General features: G+C 41.8%; 1 long non-coding RNA gene across 10 annotated transcripts; it reads right to left on the bottom strand.

The window, feature by feature from the left end:
- Positions 1-349: 349 nt before the first annotated feature.
- LOC123044782 (uncharacterized) lies at positions 350-6,123 on the bottom strand. 10 transcript variants are annotated; one of them, XR_006420415.1, is made up of 8 exons: positions 5,224-6,120; positions 4,059-5,043; positions 3,510-3,581; positions 3,101-3,220; positions 2,301-2,405; positions 1,674-1,841; positions 1,442-1,568; positions 350-633 (listed from the first exon to the last, which is right to left on the bottom strand). It is a non-coding gene; the product is annotated as an uncharacterized lncRNA (long non-coding RNA). The 10 variants fall into 10 exon arrangements; XR_006420414.1 differs by having other exon boundaries at positions 3,101-3,267; XR_006420416.1 differs by having other exon boundaries at positions 3,465-3,581.
- Between the last annotated feature and the right edge of the window lie 512 nt (positions 6,124-6,635).

The following is a 6,635-nucleotide window of genomic DNA, read 5'->3' on the forward strand; positions in this document are numbered from 1 at the left end:
GCAAAGAAAATAGTGGACAACAACAAATGTCACAGCTCATTTATCCCAAGAGTATAGAGTAGGCCACATCTTATAGGGGAACAAAATTCAGAAGAAAAATAAACATGAACTGCCATTTTTTCAGTTTTTTACATCACACACCAACAATTTGGCATGAACAGTCCAGAATGACTCTGAAAGATGATCCGAAATGACTGAATATGTTGCCAATACAACGATGTCATTTAGAGCTCCTGAATGAATAAAATGTCCAATGATACTTATGTTTTTCTCAATATAATGGAAAGCAACAACACACAAGTTATATGTTTGAGGATGGTAAAACTATTTTCAGAAATGGACATGTATGTGAGCTCGTTAAATCAGCATATAGGTAATTAGGCATACATGCTTGTAGGCCTTATTCTTGGCAGATGAAGATTCCTTTTTATCAGAAGAAAAATGAAAAAAGCATCAACTATCCTACTTGTGTTCCTGATTGTTTGGTCTCGTTGAGTGAAACAAATCTCAGGGACATTTCTACATAGCACTGAATCTTGATAGATACAGACATGCACAACAACAAACTTTAATTTGGTTCTTGTCTTCCTCTTGCCATCCTGCTGATCAACTACCTTTTGGTTCTTCCATGCTCTGTCAATGTATAAGATAATAATTTCAGTACAAGCATATCTAGCAGAATAAATGGTTCGAGTTTCAATCTGGATTTGCAAACAGTGAAGGGGGAACGAGGCTGGGGCGACCACCGCGCCCGGCACCATTGGCGGCAAGGCTCCTAGGGGAAAGTGGTGCGGGTGCGCCATGCCGTCAGGCGGTGGCGAGAATGGCATGACCAACGGCTGGATTTTGGGTGCGTTGGAGGAGATAAGGAGTGAAACAGGGAAGCGGGGAAGGAGACGCCTGTTGCATTAAGATTCGCATGGACAGTTGGCGAGCGCTGGAGTGGGTCTCACGATCGGATCCGTACGACTCGGTAGTATAGGATTTATTTCCGCATGGGACTGCTATGGACCATGATGGAACATTTATGGTGACACAGTTTTCAGAAATCTTTTTCATTCTCATAGTGAATCTTAGGGAAAATGGACTTTCAATCAACTTCATAGTGGATCTTAGGGAAAAAACTCCTATGCCACTAATTTGAAATCCTATTATACAACACCGACAAGTGCGACCATGTTTTCATCAAAACAATATTACTAATTCTTTTGGTTGCAATGAAACACCGAAAACTTGGCTCGAGTACATTTGAAATTTAACATTGTCGGCTATTACATACTTGTAAAATTACATACTCATATATCAAGCTTTCAAAGCATAAGTATTTTTCAGGTCTGGACAGATTCAAGCGACTGAAAGAATATTATCCTATTTAGTTAAAATTAAATAGAGTAATCTTCTATCAGATTTACATGGGCCTTAGGGTATAGAACAAACTTACAGTTGGATAGTAATTCGTGAAAACAGAGTAACCAGTGATAATCAAATCCATTACTGCATCAAGGTACTTTTTCACATGATCATGCCATAAAGGCATTCCGGATTTGCAGAAGAAAGGTAGGAAACTCCTACAAAGCAGCAAGCAAAACACCCAGATTCAGAACAGCTGGGAACGAATAAATTCAGAAATAGATAATTAGTAAACATTGAGATCGCACGTGTTCTATTGCTACCTGCCTTCTCTTGTTAAGTAACTCATTCAAAGACAGATAGTAGCTCGCTGATTAGTAGGTGGTGGTGTTCTAGATGCTCGTCCCTTCTCACCTTGGGCTCTCTGAATAAGTGATTATGTATTACCAAATCCAATGATGGCTAGCTCCATGAAGATCATACCTGTACCACTGCAAGCAAGCAAGCCAGCTGTTAGATCTATTTGTCCATATAAGATAGGAGTAGGAATGCATGCATATCCTGCTATATGTCATTCAAAATTTCATTTTTCTAATATGCTAGCCTGCTAATTGCATTGGGACAAATTTGTAGAAGAAGCTAATCAGGGCATCTCCAATGCAAGAGTGCTTGTTCGGCGCTTAAGCAATAAAAAGTAATAATAACGGAATTAGCATCGATCTATCAGCCTGCTTAAGTGAGTTTCGTAGTGGAGTGTTCCTTGCAGTTCAGGAGCACACCACGGATTCTTGGTCATTTAAATAAAGAGCTTTTTCTCACTTACTCTATTATAATGTGATTGCTAGATCATGTACTAAGTGTGTTGAAAAGAGAAGTTATTTTGCAGTCAAAATAAAAAAACACGAGTAATCCAAACCAAACCAAGATCTGAGGTGGTGATGAACACTCACCTCAACCTTGTCGAGCTTGCCCTAATTCAGAACCTTGAAAAGGGTGAATCCAGCGGGCGTCTCGAACAACATCAACATCTCCAACGAAGCAGCAACTCAACTCACCTAGATAAAAGCACACCACACAACGAAATCAAAACAAAGACCAAAAATTGCAAAGACATGAGAAATGATCAGCATGGCAATATTGTTCAGCAGTCAAATAGTGCAAAAATGATACATTGAGAAATCTATATTGGCCTATAACACATGAATATTCCAATGTTTGTCCTGGGACTGCATTGACCACAATACAAAAAACATTGAATAAATTTGACACATCTTGTCAGTGGAATAAATTTAGAACATATTGTACAATAAATTTGACACATCTCGTCAGTGGAATAACGTTCGAAGTTATTGTACGCCTTTTGTTATGTGTCCATCATAGTTCAATGCATCACAATAGGTTTCATTTGCTATCATATTTAGTTTTATTAACCATTGCGGATTGTATCATGTTGCATGCAGTACACCATAGACTCCGACGCACAACAATGAAATGTGTGATTAACCATAGAGGATGATAATAATAATAAACAGAAACATTATTCACAAGAAAAGGAAAGAGTGTCCAACATTGCAAATAAAAGATAGACCAGACAGAAAATCAAAAGCTTGTAGACATAAACACAAATAGTTAGTACCCAGACCTTAGGATCGGAAATGACTTAGATTTATTTTTTTCCTTAGATTGCAAGGAGCATATCATTAGATTACTTAGTACTGCTCATAAAAAAGGTCCAAGTGCAAGTACTCACAGGCCTGCAGGCAACCAATAGTGTCTCTAGCTGTACTCCTCGGTGAATCCGGACATTGGGCAGGTTGTCGATGGACGCCCTCGGCATATGCTGTTGGTGCCCTCAATCTCGATGAGTCCACTGCATTCACCCGACCATCAATATTTTGCATCAAATATCAGAGAATCCTATAAATACATATATCAGGAAGCTGTTCTAAGAGTATAGTAACATAATCCAATAATTAATATATTGACAACACTATTGCTTGAAGGGTCCAATCAGAAGCTCCTAATTATTTTAGTCTGCCAGGCAATCTCTATGTACTACAATCTTCAACCATGTTCTGTAACCAACTTATTCACTGATAATGAGAAGGAATAACTATCTGAGTAGCTGAGGAGGGCAGCGAGTAGGATGGCTTGTATACACTAAAATCCCTGAAGCTGCATCATACATGTCCCTGAAGCTGCAATGCCAATGATTTGTTGTGATACGGTTCCTGAAATTTATGATACGATATAAAATCATTTTGAGTAGTAGGCATCCACACCATAACTGAATCAATCAGCAAGCAAAAGTCACACTCCAATTTTGAAGCGTACAAAATCCGAGCTCTGAGGCTGAACTTATTTAGAAACTTAATAACTAAACTATATATGTGAGCTAGTAACCTCTCCCATACACTGAATAGGAAATACTGTTAGTAAAAGGAGACAACGAGACAACCAATATGCCCAAGTACCAGAGAATGAAATAACCCAAATAAACTGTAAAAGATGAGGAAAAACTACAGAAAAAAAGAAAAAAGAATGATGACTTCAACAAATTGTAGGGAGGACAGAAGCAGTCTCAAATTATTTATGCTTTCTGAGTTGAATTACTACTTCCAAAGAAAATGGCGAAGCTGGCTGTAGGAAGGAACACCCAAAACATGACAATAAAAGGGCCAAGCTAGCTGTAAGAAGAAGGAGCTCACAGGCAAGATGCAACCAGAAGTGAATAGGGAGTCCGACAGCTTATTTTCATCTCCTCCCATGCTGCTCCTCGATGGTTCGCCTCCTCCCATGACGGTGCCCGACGGAATTGGCCGGTCAGAATTTGCTATTCAACCATTTCTCTTCTTCTTTGTAGTTCTAATTGAATATGGTACAATGATTTATCCACTATTTTAATCTTATATTGGAGCCTAAACGTACATGGAGCGTTTCATTTACATTCACCTTTGATTCTCCATATAGTTGATGTGTTCTCCAATAAAATAAACAATTTGGCTTTTTTATCATTATGGTTTGTGATTACATGACTATAGAAATCACAAGTAACTTTTATATCAATTTCCATGATTTTAATCGCCTTGTGGCGCAGTGGCAATGTTTCATGACTACCGCTCTAGCATTGAATCGATGCAAGTTAATTGATATTATTTTGTAAAAATAGCTAGATATGGTTATCAAAATAATATCCAACTCCAAGTGGATATGTCGTCTTTGCAATAGCCCAGTGAAACAAGAAGCATGAAAAAAACTAAATAAGAATACAATCTAGAGTATATTATATAACGTATTACTCTTGGGCATGTATATAACATTAAATCTGAAACGTTAGACCTTTGCCAGGTGACTTCCATCTGAACACAAAGATATGCAAATGTAGAAGTACCATAAGAATAATGACTCTTTAGAAGTACCAGAATAATAATGGCCCCATATACCAGGAAAGCAAATAGATGTGATGATTTACTGTTTATTGGCTGATTATCTACTTTTCAACAGTTTCAGTGTGGATTGTCAGCAAAACAGAGATGAACTCTGCTGTTATATATACTCCTGCACGAGCCCCTGTACCCCACCGCACTGAATTGCTCCATCCAATAGTTTCATTTGACTTGTGCCCACATTCAAAGCTGCAGTGATCTTTTTTCATTGGCTCCAGCGCCCCAATCTAAAGTAAACAATAATTTCCTGCAATGGATAGGGAAATGATTAATTACAGGAGCAAAATATGGACAAAAAAGCACACAATTAACAATCAACCATATAGAGTGACAGATCCAATAATGTTATGTGTCAAGCAAACAAGCGATCACTAACAATATTTTGCTCAAGTTGTGGAGTTTCCAGCTCTTAAATTCAAAAACTCACATCCTTTCGCCCAGTCCCACAGCTGTTGCAGCAGCACTCCGCCTCCGTCCTCCTATGCTCCACCATGAGAACCTCCTCCTCCGGTCCTCGTCCCAGCCTCTTCCTTCTTGGCCGACAGCCGCTGCCCACTCTCGCCCCCTCTCCATGACTCCTTCAGCTGCTACCGCATCTGATCCTCGCCCTCGCCTGCTTGATACGCTGCATCACCCAAAACATGGCAAGAAAAGGGCCAAGCTGGCTGTAAGAAGAAGGAGCTCACGGGCAAGATGCAACCACAAGTGAACAGGGAGTCCGGCGGCTTATCTTTATCTCCTCCCGTGCTGCTCCTCGATGGTTCGCCTCCTCCCATGACGGCGCCCGACAGAATTGGCCGGTCAGTATCGGCGGCAGAGTCAAGCTGTCTTCCTCGCTGGCTTTGTATTCCCCATCTTTCTCGGTGTTGACCACTCAGGTAACTCCAGAGAAGAGGAGACAGGGAATTGAAGGGGAGAAGGAGGGCCACGGTGGTGGTCGAGAGCAGGAGAGGACGAGAGACGTGAATGTCTCGCACCGGCCGGAGACCCTCTCCCGCCCGCCGTCGCACCTCCCTCTCCTCTTTCCTCTCGCTTTCTCCCTCCTCTCTTTCTTTCTCTCTCCTGCAGGGACCGGTCCATGGCGAATCGAGCATCCCCGCCATCGCTTTTTGCCGGAGATGCCCGCCGCCGCCGCTGCCAAAGATGACCGCCACCACGCCCGCACGCCTCGGATCCAGCCGGATCCCCTACTCTTCGACCCCAGCGAGAAGACCTGGCGGCGGCTGATGAGGGAGGAGGGAGTGGTGATGCGCTGCGCTGTGGGGGTCGAGGGGAAAGAGAGCTAGGTTTGCACTGTGGGGGCCGAAGTGTGCCAGCAAATGAGCGAGGCGCACGAGGCGAGCGGGGAAAGGGCAGTTTCACCCAGTAAAGTTTCACCTAGCCAATCGAAAGGGACCCCGAGCCCACCAGTTATGGACCTCAAAAATCAACCGCGAGGTGAAATCAGCGGTAAGGATCCGACGGACCTGGCTGCTCGGTTGACCAGATTCAACGCGATTGAATGACCAGAAACATCCTGATTCGGGGGAGCTCCGAGGAGGAGGGTTGGCTAGGCTTCTTTTATGTTTAAATAAGGTTAAACGATAGAAGACTTCCTCCATTGGGATCGTATTCGAGGAAAATATCTTGCCGGAATTCTCTGTGCTCCAATGCTGATGTAAGTACCTGTTGTATATCACTATATTTTTACATCAAATTAGTTGTAGCAAAATGTTAAAGGCGCCAATGTTGATTTTTGTAAGGAAAACTGCCTGGTAGTTTTGCATACTGAGCTGCATGAATGTACTATCTCATATCACGCACATTATTGAATTGTAGTGCTTCTCTGGTTGCCCATTC

This window comes from Triticum aestivum, chromosome 2B (assembly GCF_018294505.1).
Source record: "Triticum aestivum cultivar Chinese Spring chromosome 2B, IWGSC CS RefSeq v2.1, whole genome shotgun sequence".
In the NCBI taxonomy this organism is placed as follows: Eukaryota; Viridiplantae; Streptophyta; class Magnoliopsida; order Poales; family Poaceae; genus Triticum; species Triticum aestivum.